The sequence below is a fragment of the Mirounga leonina genome, unplaced genomic scaffold (genome assembly GCF_011800145.1).
Source record: "Mirounga leonina isolate KUSES-001 unplaced genomic scaffold, KU_Mleo_1.0 Mir_151, whole genome shotgun sequence".
NCBI lineage: Eukaryota > Metazoa > Chordata > Mammalia > Carnivora > Phocidae > Mirounga > Mirounga leonina.
The window spans coordinates 28,476,427-28,490,454 of NW_023270377.1; positions in this window are offsets into that span (position 1 = coordinate 28,476,427).

Genomic DNA, 14,028 nt, shown 5'->3' on the forward strand with positions numbered 1-14,028 from the left:
CAGAATTTTGTACAGTTTGGAGATCTCTGCTTATTAGCATATCAATGAGATGATTCATGCATGAGGTTTGTTTAATCTTTTTGATTAATTTAATACTTAATTTCTTGACTTTTAGAGACTGACATAGCCAAAAGCGATGAAAAGACCACCTTACCTACCACATACAACAACCAGGAAAATCAAAGAGTCTCAGATGGTAGGTATAACAATTGAAGAAAAAAAAATGTCCTTTTTATCCAAGGCTTAACACTAAATTTCGAAGAAAGGAATTTGATCATCTATTAGCCACAAAGTGGAAATTAAATCTTTTATCACCCTCATCCTATATTCAAAAATCAGATCATATTTAAAATCTATTAAAATTTTGAAGGAAATTAACAGATATTCATTGAGCACGTTCTGTATACTGGTCACTGTGAGAGACACTGGAGACACAATGACAGAGTTATAGCCATACAGATATGTCTGGGGAAAGGAGCCCTGAGAATACGAGGAAGTAAATGCCAAGACGCACAATGAGTTTTTTAACTCAATAAAACAAAGCAATACAGGTCAAAAGGAAAGAGAGTATATAATAAATAATCTAGAAAGGCACAAGGAAAAGAGAAGTCCTTGTAATATATGAAGACTTAGTCGTATCTTCAAATCTAGTTGGGACTTAAGATGGTTAAAGATAATGAAATGATCATTTATTCAGAAACTCTGCTGGTTCTGTCACACAAGGTGAAAATATTCGAGATCTATTGTACAACAATGTATACATAGTTAATACTATACTGTACACTGAAAAAACATGTTTAAAAGGTAGATTTCATGTTATATGTTTTTAGCACAATAAAAAGAAGAAAGAAAGAAACCACACTAGGTCCTAGGGATATGAACATAAATCAAATATTGTTCTTGCTCTCAAAGTGCTCACCGTCTAGCATGGGAAACAGCAAAGCCAATCAAAAACTACCCTATTGAGAGGGGCCTGATGGCTCAGTCGGTTAAGTGTCTGCCTTTGGCTCAGGTGATGATCCTGAGGTCCTGGGACCGAGCCTCATGTCCTCCCTGCTCAGTGGGGAGTCTGCTTCTTCCTCTGCCCCTCCCCCCCACTCATATATTCTCTCTCTCTCTCTCTCAAATAAATAAATAAAATCTTAAAAAAAAAAAAACCTACCCTGTTGAGAAGGAAGTGGTATGTAGAGAGAGGCCCAGGTATAATGGAGCCACACTGGGGGTCTCCTGATAGGGACAGCAATGTAGGAAAGGCTTTCAAGTAGAAGTGACATGGGACCTGAGTCTGGAAGGATGAGTAGAAATTTCTCATGTCATGTAGTGAAAAAGAAGCCTGCAGGTAGAGGAGTCAGAGAAGCTGTGAAAGGTGCCCCACCAGAAGGAGCCACATGGGCAGAGGAAGCATTTCAGGTGGCCAAGGCATGACCAGGAGTGTGAACCCAAGGCAGTCTAAAGTTGTATTCAGAAGACAATAAACAGAGTAGCTGGGCTAGAGCAGAGGATCCCGAAATGATGAGTAGAACTGGAAGAGGCATGTGGAGGTCATCTCTAGTTTGGCTGGTTGAGAGCTCAGCCAAGTGGCTGGTGGGTGGCGAGACAAGCATGAAATGGCTGCTATTAGGCTTAGAGAACTAACCTGGCTTTCTCATTGGCCCCCTCGAAGATGATGGAGCCACCCAAATCACTGTCCGGAGGACTGTGATGAGCTCAGTCCCAGACAGAATAGGTATTTATATAGTATCTCTAGGATGGGTGCAGCACTGTTGTTCCAGTTGGCCCAGCTGGTATTGAGCAATACTCAAGGAAATGACTGAGGGCTCCAAGGCCCTTGTGAGAGAACTGAGAAAAAACTGTCAGATCTGTCATGAGCAAGGTGACTGGCAGCTTTCCAGCATGGCTGAAAAAGAGCCAAGTTGTAGAGTATGTATTCTAGAGTTTAGGCATCAGAACAATCCAAGTTGTTAATTAAAATGTTAGATTCTTAGACCCTCTACTAAGTCATAATCTTACACAGACTGAAGAAGGTTAGTGGTGATGAAGTAGAGAAAATGGGGCCGATTTCAGGTTGTTTGAGGGGCTATGTGTTGAATGAGCATTAGAGTCAAATATCACTTGATAGTGCTTTCCACAGTGTGGCCTCAGTGGGTCTTAAAAATTTTTGTGGGGGGCGGCTGGTGGCTCAGTCAGTTAAGCGTCTGACTCTTGATCTCAGCTCAGGTCTTGATCTCAGGGTCATGAATTCAAGCCCCGTTTGGGCTCTATGCTGGGTGTGAAGCCTACTAAAAAAAGAAAAAAAAAATCGTGGGTGATGAAATTAATTTAACAACTGGCATTTTTTCCTTAAACTGGAATAAAAGTGATAAGAAAAGAGTAAGTAAGAAGAACAGATTCTTTTTCCAATGCACTAGAATAGAATAGAAAAGAAAAACAAAGATGAGTAGAAAAGATAAGAAAAGGGTAAGTCCTGTTTCATGTAACTTTTTCTGTTTTATTGTAAGCACACAAGTGCACATACTGAACTATAATGTAAAATGCATTTTTTACTGTGAGTCATGGTCAACCAAGTTTGAAAAACACTGACCTAGACCATTTCATAGTTGTTAGTTATATTTTAAATCCAATATGTTTTATCTAATTTTGGTTTCAGAATATAAAGATAGAATGTGTTCTGATCTAACCCAAGATGAGGAAAAAAACCTGGTTATGTCAGACACTAAGTCAATCGAGTCACATACCATCTCTGTAGTGCTAATGGTCATGACTCACATTGTCGGGTCTTAGAGAACGACGTTGTGGTCAGAAGAACGTAGTCCAGTTCTCAAGACTCCATATAAGAGTGATCAGGCATCTTGCAGCTTCCCAAGAACAAGGCATTCAGAGAAACTTGGAGTGGAAGCAACAGGATAGGAGAAAATGAGACTAACTTCAAAAATCAATGTGCTTTAGATACTAAAATCTCTGTTCTGCGCATTCTCTATTTACAGCAGTGGATCTTTTAGATCTGATTCCTCAACCCAACTCTGAAAAGCCATACAGTCAAGAAGCCAGAAATGGTAGGTGGGGAAACAAAACATTAACTAGTCTTTTCTTATTCTATTAATACAACTGGGTAGAAGAGATCAAGTGTCCCCCAGATATAATTCTTTTCAAACCCTCCCCCCTTACATCCCCAGCTTTCTTTGCTGACACTTTTGGAACCTCCCTTCCTACATTTATAACCAGGGCTATGTCAATGGCAACTGAATCCTTCTTTCAGAATGAATAAGTAAGGAAATGGACACAGATATATCTGCAAGTCCAGATTTTCAAAGTCTATAACCTAGTTGTCATGGTATTTTTTGAAAACTAGGCTGATATAGACTTCTTTGGGGCTGACCAGTCAGGATATTCATCCACGCCTCCACACTCTTATTTGAATGTCCAATAAAATGAACAAATCCATGGTACCTTCCATTCTGAAAATGTATAGGATGATGGGCTTTGGAGTGGGGCTAACTAGGGGGAATTAGAATTGGTACATAGACGAGAAGCAGGGCCAAGAGAAGAAATGGAACTGACCATGTAGCTGCAAAATTCAGAATGGGAAGCAAAGGAACCAAGCAACACTGCAAGTAGAAATAGATTAAGGTCAGGAGGGAGGCCAGAGTTTAGTTTTGCTGTATGTAAAAGATCTAATGATGGTCTTGTGGTTTGATGTCCCTCATAGATAGAATCCCTCTCACACACACTCCCTCAGTTGAATCAGATTGAATACAGGAATCCAGGAAACAGAAGAAAGAGGAGAGCAAACAAAAAGCTAATAAAAACATAGGTTACTAGTGGATTTTTAAATAGTTACACCTTTTCATTCTCCTTTTACAGATTCTGAAGACAAAAGGGTGGAAGAGCAACAGATAAATTAGACCAACTATAAAGATATTTGGTGGTGTAATAAATATGGAAAGACCCATGAATGCCCGTATTTAGGGAAGAATAGTTTGCAAGATTGACTTCCATCTTAGATAATGTTATGCTAGACAATAATGTGACTGCACACACACAAAAAGATTGAGTTCAATCATTTTGTGTTACCTGAATCCCCTCATAGGTTTGCTTTTTGTCCTATTTTCTCATATAGTTTGGTGTCAATTGCTGTTTTTTTAAACTACATTAAAATACAATGGTCAGTCATTGCATCCTTGCCTGTGCATGCTTCTAAGAGAGCCTGCTTCCCCCCACAGGCCATACCTAAGGCATGGACATGAGTGGCCATGTTTGCTCGGCTGTTCTTACCACCTTGGCTTCAACTGATTGGACTAGAATAAATGCACCTTACTCAAGGGGAACCAATAGATTTTCTCTCACAGTGTCAAAAACTTGCACTGAGAAAAATGGCTGAGTAAGTTGGTGTCTGGATCATGGTAAAGGGAGTGACTTAGAGCCGCACAGTTCTGCTGTGCGGTCTTCAGAGCTAGTCAGGTTCACCAGCTTCATAAGGCCTGGCTGTATATTCTTTCTCCTTGGATTTGCTTGGGATAATTATCTTTACAATAAATCACACTTTTACTTTAGCTCAGATGGAATAGGTTTCTGTTTCTTGACACCAGATGTGGCCTGAATAAATGGAATTTTGAAAGGAAAGCATAATATTTTTACCATATAATTACATGGTTTAAATAAAAATTACAGTCTTTATTAAAGCAGCAGTAGTCGAACCAATATACTCATATATTTGCAAGCTAATAGAACCCTTTACAAATGCCAGTTAAGAACTTTTGAGAGCCCAGGAGTCACTTTAAAAACTGCCGATCTCTGTGCTTTCTCTGTAGTTTAAATAGCTTTTACAGTACAAATTACTTTCTGAAAATTCAAGAAAATTTCAGATGCTCCTTCATTGCTTCTGCACCATTATGATTCAAAACTGTGACTAACTTTTGCTTGTTTCCAAAGTCAGCACCTCATTTGATGTTATTGTAAAGAAAACTTAGTGTCTGTCAGTGTTAAGGACTTTGGGTAAGGTTTGGTGCCCTAATTCTACCATTTCCCCTGCCTCAGCTTGTGGTATCCTCAAGGGAGTATGACCACAAAGAACACTAACTGGGTGGGAAGTCATATGGTGCTCTACACATCGCTAGGCATGTGGCAGTCATTCCTCCACATACAGGGCTTCTTCCTGGTAAAACTGAGCTAGATTGGAAAATGTGACTCAGGCCAAGAAACTCAAGCAAAGCTTCCTGTTCCTTCCCCCTTGAATCGGGCATGCCGGTCACGTATCAGCAGAAACCAGATGGCAAAGCTGGAATAGAGAATATAACTATGAAGTCCATCACCTTTCAAGGCAGGGCCCTGCCCCTTAGTGATATACTTTCCAGTGGGTGAAGCCCTAACCACTCAGATAGTCAGCAGCTTCTCTAGATGGACATCTAGAAGGGGCTGGAAAAAAACAGGGGCAGAGTTTCTCCTTTGTAGAGACACTGTAGGAAACATTCAGCCCCATCTGCAGCAGGCTGTTCTTTCCAGCATGAATATGAGCTATTGTATGTTTGAACCACTATAGGATGACCTGGATACTCTAGGATAGACTCTCATAGGAGCACACAACAAATTGATATTAATCATTATTCATAGTTTCACACATTTGTCCCAAATTAATATAAAATATGGAATTACACCAAAGGAAAGTATTAGTGTTTGCTATTTGTTTAAAAATAATGCTGGTACCATTTCAAAAACATCTCTCAGAGAGTTTTGTTTCAGCTAATGCACTAGCTGTCATGGTAGCCTGATGTGAATAATAGGCCAACTTGGGAAATCTCAAATCTGGTCTTCCCACTAGAAATAACTTTAATATGAGGTTATTAAAAATAATTTCTCTCTATTATTAAAACTGTCAATGATAAAGGCATGAGGGAGAAATATTCAGTAGAAAATTTAGATTACTCAGAAGCAGTATGCAAATATAGGTAAATAAGTAAATAAATATAGGTTAAGTGTATATGTCCTTATAACTATAGCAAGCACTGTTACTTGCTCTCCCTACAGCCCTGCCCCATTACCTTGACTAAGAGAACTCTGATTTTATTAGGATGTACAACAGGCCCAAACCCAGGGCATGGATCTTGCTATATCTAATCTAGTCCCATGTGCCAGTGACTGGTCTCAGGGCAAGCATGGGATCCAGTTTTGTATAGTGTTACATAAGAAGTCTTCTGGAGGTGTATGGGGGGCAGATGGGGTTGGAGATGAATGAATGGCATAGGAAAAGAAAGCACTCTGGCTTCCACCAACTTCCTTCCTGTGTAAAATGCTCTTCTACCAGGATATAATGCTTGCAGCTTGGGCAGCCATTTTGTGGCTATGAGGAGACACATCACCAGTATGGTGCTACCAGGAGGGTGGCAGTGTGGAAAGAGGAAAAGCCTGGTTTCTGGGACTGAGACCTTGATGAATTAAAAGAGCCTCTGAACCAACTCTGGACCAACTTCAGAATTTCTGTCAAATAAACAATAAACAACTTATGGTTTAGACCCCTGTTAGTTGTTAGCCGGTGGAGATATATATATATATATATATGACTGTATACACTTACAGGCAACACCTATATAACTTGATAGAGAAATATCTTTCAATTTGTTATTATTATTTGTTTCAGAAGAACGAGGAATAAATATATTTAGAAAATATTATATACTTAGAAAATCTGAACAATTGACTTCACCCACTCAGCCAGGCTCAAAACCTTTATTGACTTCTATATTTATAATATTCTCCCCAATTCCAGTTAGTAAATGCCTAGTTCAGTCCTAGACCAGTGTTTTTCAACATTAGCATGAATCAGAATCACCTGTTAAAACAGATTGCTGGGCCCACCTCCAGAATTTCTAGCTCAGTAGGTCTCAGGTTAAGCCTGAGAATTTGCATTTTTAACAAGTTCTCAGGGGATGGTGATGCTGCTGATCTGGGGACCATACGTTGACCAGCACTGTCTAACCTACGGGCAGTCACGCCCTAAGTCAGCCACACCCCCGTTGCCTTTTACTCATACCTACACCCCAGATAATTTAGTCTGAATTTCACTTTCTGACCACAGGATTCCTCTTCATACTTACCAGTAAATTGTTTTAGGCCTCCTTAAATGTTATCCAAACTGGTCTACCACAATCCTATGAGCCTTAGGTTTGCAGCCTGCCTTGCTTTTACACACACCATCTGCCCTGCCTAGTGTGTCCCCAAACCTTATCTCATTGAAGCCCCTTTAGGTCTGACACAGTGGGTGGCCTTCTCTTGATCAAATCATTATTTCTTTCTTTTTATCTCAGAGAAATGAAAATCATGGGACCCAACATATAGAAATAGGTTAAAAAGCCTTTTTCCTCCCTCTACTCCCTACCAGGTACAAGTGGGGGATGATGTTCTATATAATTGTCATTTACTCCTTTGCTGGCCTTAACATAAACATCTTTAACTCTAAAAACAAAACAAAACAAAACAAAAAACAAAACATCTTTAACTCTAAAATTGCCTTGTACCACAGCTGAATACTCACTCATTCTGCAGAGGACACAGAAAGGTTACCCAAGCTTATAGCTGAGCTGCTAGAAGCAAAACTAATAACCCTCCCAAGAGTGAGCAGCTGCTCTATCCTTCACATTAATTTCTTTTGGGCAGAAATTCTGAGCCCACAGAAACATCTAATTACAACTTTCTCACTTCATTGGTGTAAAGAAGCATGATTTCTATACAAAGAGGCCAGAAGCAGGGGTTTTGCAGAATACACAGGCTCCTCCCTTCTCATAGGTATGCTACTTGTCTCTGGGACAGTGGTCACAAACTGGAGTGTGTATTGCTCAAGAACAACATGCAATGGTCACACTCAAGTAAGAACACCAAGCAAGTTTTCATCTTCATTCCCCAAGAACTACCTCGGTGTTTGAAAAATCCCATTATGAGCTCTCAGTCCCCATGCTGACTTGACCTCCCATCAGTGTTTGACATGTTTGATCATTTACTCTCTCTGATACACTTCACTTGCCTTCCAGGGCATGACACTCTCATGCTTTTCTTCCTATTAAATGTCCATGAAGTGCCCCCATTCCTTCTCAGTATCCCTTGCTAGTTCTTCCTCTTCTCCCCCTCATAATGTTGGAGAGACCCCAAGGATCTGTCCTTGGTTATCTTCTCTATTTACACTCAACTATTCATGATCCCAACTTGTCCCATGACTTTACATGCCATCTATATGTAAGTAACTCCCAAATTTGTATCACCAGGCAGTCATCTATTCCAAACCTCAGACTCACCTATGCTGCTTAATATTTCCAGTCAAATGGCTAATAGGCAAAGAAATTAACAAGTCCCAAATTTGTCTTTTAACTCCAACATCTCCCACACCAAACCTGCTCTCCCCACAGAATCCCATTAAAGGGAAACTTTATCCTTGCACTTGCTCAAACCAAACCCCTCAGAGTCATCCTTGACTTCTCTTTTTCTCACATTCTTCACTCAGTCTCTTAGAAAATTCTGTTAGCTCTACCTTCAAAATATTCTGGATTTGCTAGAAGCCAATCTCCACCATTACCACCCCTTCTATCTTTGACCTCCTACAAACTATTCTCAGGATGGTAGCCAAAGTGATGCTTTCTTTTAAAATGTGAATCATATTGTACCTCCTCTGTGTTAAAAGCCTGTTGAGGCTCTCCATCTACTTTAGAGTAAAAGCCAACATCCTTACAATGGCCCCAAAGGCCCTATGAAATGTTTCTACCCCCACCTTTGCATCTCTCTACTACAGCTCTCCCCCATTCTCATCCCACTCTGCTCTGGCCACGCTAGCCTCTTGGCCGTATCTTACATCTGCCAGACACCCCTCCACCTGGGAGCCTCTACTCAGAACCCTATTTCCCCAAGTATTATTTAACCAGCACCTTCACTTCTTTCAAGTCTTTGCTCAAATTACGCTTTCTTAATGAAGCCTACATGTACCATGCTATTTAATACTGTAATCAGCCCTTCTTAGCAATCCCAAGCCTATACTTGTTTTATTCCATAGCACTTAAATAGTCTAAAATTATATTGTTTGTTCATATGTTATACTTATATTGTCCATCTCCCACACTAGAATGAAGGAATCTTCATCTGTTCTGATGTTTTCTAAGTACCTACAACAATGCCGAACAATTGATATTGCTGATCAATATATGTTTTTGATCCCTCTCTTCTAAATTCTGACAATATCCATTATTATTTTTTGAAGTATAAAAGAAAAGGAAAACCAGTGAGTCTCTCAAGGAAGTGGAAAGGTTACTGCTAGGGTGACACTACTTGGTAGAATCCACCACCAAATCCTGTTCTTCATCTTTGCAGGATTAGGAGTGTAGTTTGCAGGCACCATTAGTGATCCTCACACAACCAAGACAACAAGACTAATGATGGAACAAGAATGCTAATTTGTAAATCCAAGATTTAAAATAGAACTACTGAGGATACCAGATGTCCACAGGCCTAACAGTGAATTCACTTCCCGTGCAAGCTAGATGGAGACAAAATTATCATCAGAAGTCTTATTAGAGTCAGAACAAGGAAAAATATTTAGATGATTTGGAAATCTGATGGCCTCAGACTCTAATTTTCATCTCCGTAATAAAGCCATATACAATATAGACTGGTTGAGATGGGCAGGGCACTCTCTTCCTGCTTAATGCCAATCAGTCTCTCTTGATTCATTTTTTTCAACATATTTCTTGAGTGCTTATGACAGGTCATGTAGTGTGGGAAGTAAGCATAATTCTGCTCCCAGTTCTGAGATGTGGGGGTTTCCCCACCACCAAGCAAGACTCCAACACCATCTGGGTGTACTATAGTTCAACTCAATTCTGACACTAGCTACCCATAAATAAGATCAGATCCCACAGGTTAAGAGCTCAGTCCTACAAGTCTGCCCCCCAACCACCCCACTTTAGATACCAGTTAAAAGTCCAAGTTGTCACCTGTGCTTTGGACCCACCCACTTACAGATCAAAGGTCACAACAACTCTCTCCTTGGATTCAATTAATTTGCTAGAGGGGCTCACAGAATTCAGAGAAACATTTTACCTACTAGATTACCGGTTTATTACAAATGGATATAACTCAGGAGCCAGATGGAAGAGGTGCATAAGGTAGGGCATGGGGAAAGGCCACAAAGCTTCTATACCCTCTCCAGAGCACCACTCACCCCAAATCTCCACATGTTCACCAATCCAGAAGCTCTCTGAACCCCAACATTCTGGGTTTTTATGGAAGCTTCATTGCATAGGAATGAATGATTAAATCACTGGCCATTGATGATTAATTTAACCTCTAGCTCCTCTCTCCATCCTGGAAATCAGGGGTAAGACTTAAAAGTTTCAATCTTCTAATCATGGGGTTGGTTCCCCTGACAACCAGCCCCCTTCCTCAGATGGGGCCAAAAGTTGCCTCATTTGCATAACAAAAGATATGTTGGCCCTCCCATCCCTTAGGAAATTCCAAGGGTTATTTATTTATTTGAGGGAGAGAGAGTGCAAGCAGGGGGAGAGGCAGAGGGAGAAGGGGAGGGAGACTCTCAAGCAGACTCCACACTAAGTGCAGAGCCCAACGTGGGGCTTGATCTCATGACCCTGAGATCATGACCTGAGCCAAAATCAAGAGTCGGGTGCTTAACTGACTGAGCCACCCAGGTGCCCCAGGAAATTCCAAGGTTTTTAAGAGCTCTGTGCCAGAAAGACAAAGACCAAATATACATTACTTATTATAAATCACAATGTCATACAGAGACAAACAAGAGAAAAGAGCTCTTGTTCCTGCCTTTGAGGAGCTTGCTTTCTAGTAGAGAAGAAAAATAATAAACAAATTAACATAAAAAAAAAAACAAGATGACCACAGTTTGTGCTTATAGCTGTGAATAAAGTAATGTATTGAAGCTACTTCAGATAGGGTGGTCCATGGAAGACCTCAATGAAGCCTAAAGGATGAGTTTGTACCCTTTGATCAGTATCTCTCCCATCCCACCCTCCTCCCATCTCTGGTAAACACCGTTCTGCTCTCTGTTACTATGAGGTCAACTTTTCTTCTTTTTAAAAAAAGTCCATGTTTAAGTGAGATTGTGTGATATTTGCCTCTGTGTCTGGCTTATTTCACTTAGCACAATATCCTCCAGGTTCATCCATATCATTGCAAATGGCAGGATTTCCTTCTTTTTTAAGGCTAGATAATACTCCATTGTATATACATACCACATATTCTTTTTTTTTTTAAAGATTTTATTTATTTATTTGACAGAGAGATAGGGAGAGCAGGACCACAAGCAGGGGGAGTGGGAGAGGGAGAAGCAGGCTTCCCGCTGAGCAGGGAGCCCAACGCAGGGCTCGATCCCAGGATCCTGAGATTATGACCTGAGCCAAAGGCAGATGCTAAACGACTGAGCCACCCAGGTGCCCCCATACCACATATTCTTTATCCATTTACCCACTGATGAACACTTAAGTTGTTTCTATATTTTGGCTACTGTGAATAACGCTGCAGTGAACATACGAGTGCAGAGATCTCTTTGAGTACTGATTTTGTTTCCATCGGATATACACCCAGAAGTAGAATTGCTGGATCATATGGTAGATCTATTTTTAATTTTTTGAGGGATCTCCCCATTGTTTTCCATAATGGCTGTACCAATTCACATTCCTACCAATGGTGCACAAAAGTTCCCTTTCGTCTATTTTATCTTGAGTCAATTTTAATAACTTAATTTTTCCTTGAAATTGTTCATACATATGTAAATATGTATATAAAATTACCCTGTAATTTATATAAGAGACTACCTACACATTTTAGGGTGCAGTGTGTCAAGGCTCTTCTTTCTCTCTTGGGAGGTTGAATCTTCAAATGTGTATGTAAAGAGCTATCAGGTAGAGGGTGAATAGAACACTGACTGCCTCGAAAAACAGTACCCATGCAGAATAAGCAATGGTCACCCAGTTTCTGGTTGGTGTGGAGCCTGTTATGTCCAAATCAGGGCACATTGTGCAGGAAGTTTGAACCCTCTTCCTACTTGCTTCCTCAGGGCGGGGCCGCTCTGATTCAGAAGGCAAAGAGTATCAATCACAAATTATGATTTACAGAACTTACTGCCATGTCAGCAAAAAAATGCCCCCCAGTTGGTTAACTATGATGTAGTAAAATTGCAGTAACTGGTTTTGATTTATAACCCAAAACATTCTATGAAAGAGAAAAGTCTTCATGTGGCTAAGTCTACCTGAGCTTGAACCAGGAGGTACAACGGTAACTAAAACTTTCCAGTTAACAGAAGTATGTGAAACCAAAACAGTCCTGGGAGATTTTATCTCAGCCTGTCTAAAAACAGCCAGACTGAGAGCTCAGACTATCAAGGCCCATTTGCTTAAATTACTTTCCAACAAACCTTAGTTCATTTGTATGTACTTAAATATTTGTCTAATTATGTCATATTAGCTGGAACTTCAGATTTTTTTTTTGGTGCTAAGATTCGTGAGCCACATAATTAATCAGCACCAGAGGGTTGCTCAGAACTCATCAAGGCAGCATTCAGTAAAACATCCCAATGCCCTCTATTGTCAAGATATAATAGAACATAAAACTTATAAATATGATTTCAACTTTGAGTCTCCAGCACTCAAAAGACATAAATTTCATGTGAGATAAACTTACTCTCTTCCCACATGGTCTTATCTGTTCCCAGAAAATCAATATAATTTATATAGGAAAAGGTAAATGATGGGTTTTTTTTCCCCTCCTCTTGATCCTTTCTAACCTCATTATTAATCCATTTTTCATTCTTTAAAATGCCTCAAGTTTGTTTTTAAGAAATCAATAGTGTGATACTAATACTTTTCAAAAAGAAAGGAATACATTGGCTATCCTTGGATATCATACTTACTTTTGAAAACTGATTTTTATTATGAAACGTTCTGGAGTGGATTAGTGACCACTTATCATAATTGTTTTAAGTGTTTCAATTGGGGCCATGGATTCCCAGACATTCTGACTCTCCAGGGCACAGAGAAGTAATATACTCATGAAGTAATATACCCGTGCTTTGGGTTCTAACCCTTTTGAAAGATGTTAAAATCAGCTCCTTATTTCTCCAGCCATCTGAAAACACCAGTGGTCAAGTTCTAATACAATTTCGTTCATGAGACATCTCTTTTTATTTATAAAACCTTATTAGCATTCCAACTGGTTTATTTTTAATCTGAATTCCTCAAAAAATAAGGACATTTTCATGTGATACTAAAAACTTCAGAGGATATGTGCACTTGTAACAAATTATTACCATTTTGAACACTTGCCTTATATTTGGTGCCCTTTAAAAATGTGTAGCAGTACCTCAGAATTAATCAAATGAATTAGATTCCATTTCTAGGTCACTCTTATCTGGGATGGTTAGTAAGGTGGCCATCACCTGGGATATGGAGCCCTTCTTACCGTATCCTAATCTCTATGGCAACCCCTGCTCTCCACAACACCCAGAAGATGCTTTACTTGCCTCTCTGACACGGGAAAGTAATACAGAAATAGCCCGTTGAAGCAGAGATGTAGGAGGGGGTTTAAATTATTCAAGATCTTTATTACTAATGAATGCACTCTCTGAGGCCTTAATGTCACTACTTTGCATGAAATTGCTGGGCGGTCAGAATAAGACATCAACTCTCCATAGGAACGCCACATCTGGAAATCTGTTATTACTCAACTTTTCCCGCTTCCAAAACTGCTGAGTAACCTACACAGGCTGTTGGGCTAAACTGCTTCCCAATAAAGTCAGAAAGGTAAGGAGCTGGCAAGGAGGCAGATCGATTTCATCTCTAGCTGCACTGTCCATGGACCGAGAGGCTGGACCCTTCTGCACCTACCTGGGGGTTTTAGGAAGAGCTCAGGGGAGCATTTCTGCACCAAAAAGAGTTCTGATCTGATTGCCCTTGCTATAACTTTTCAAAACAAATCTTACTTGAATATATTTGGAACCTTCCTAGTTTGGGGCAAGTCTGGGATTATCACTAT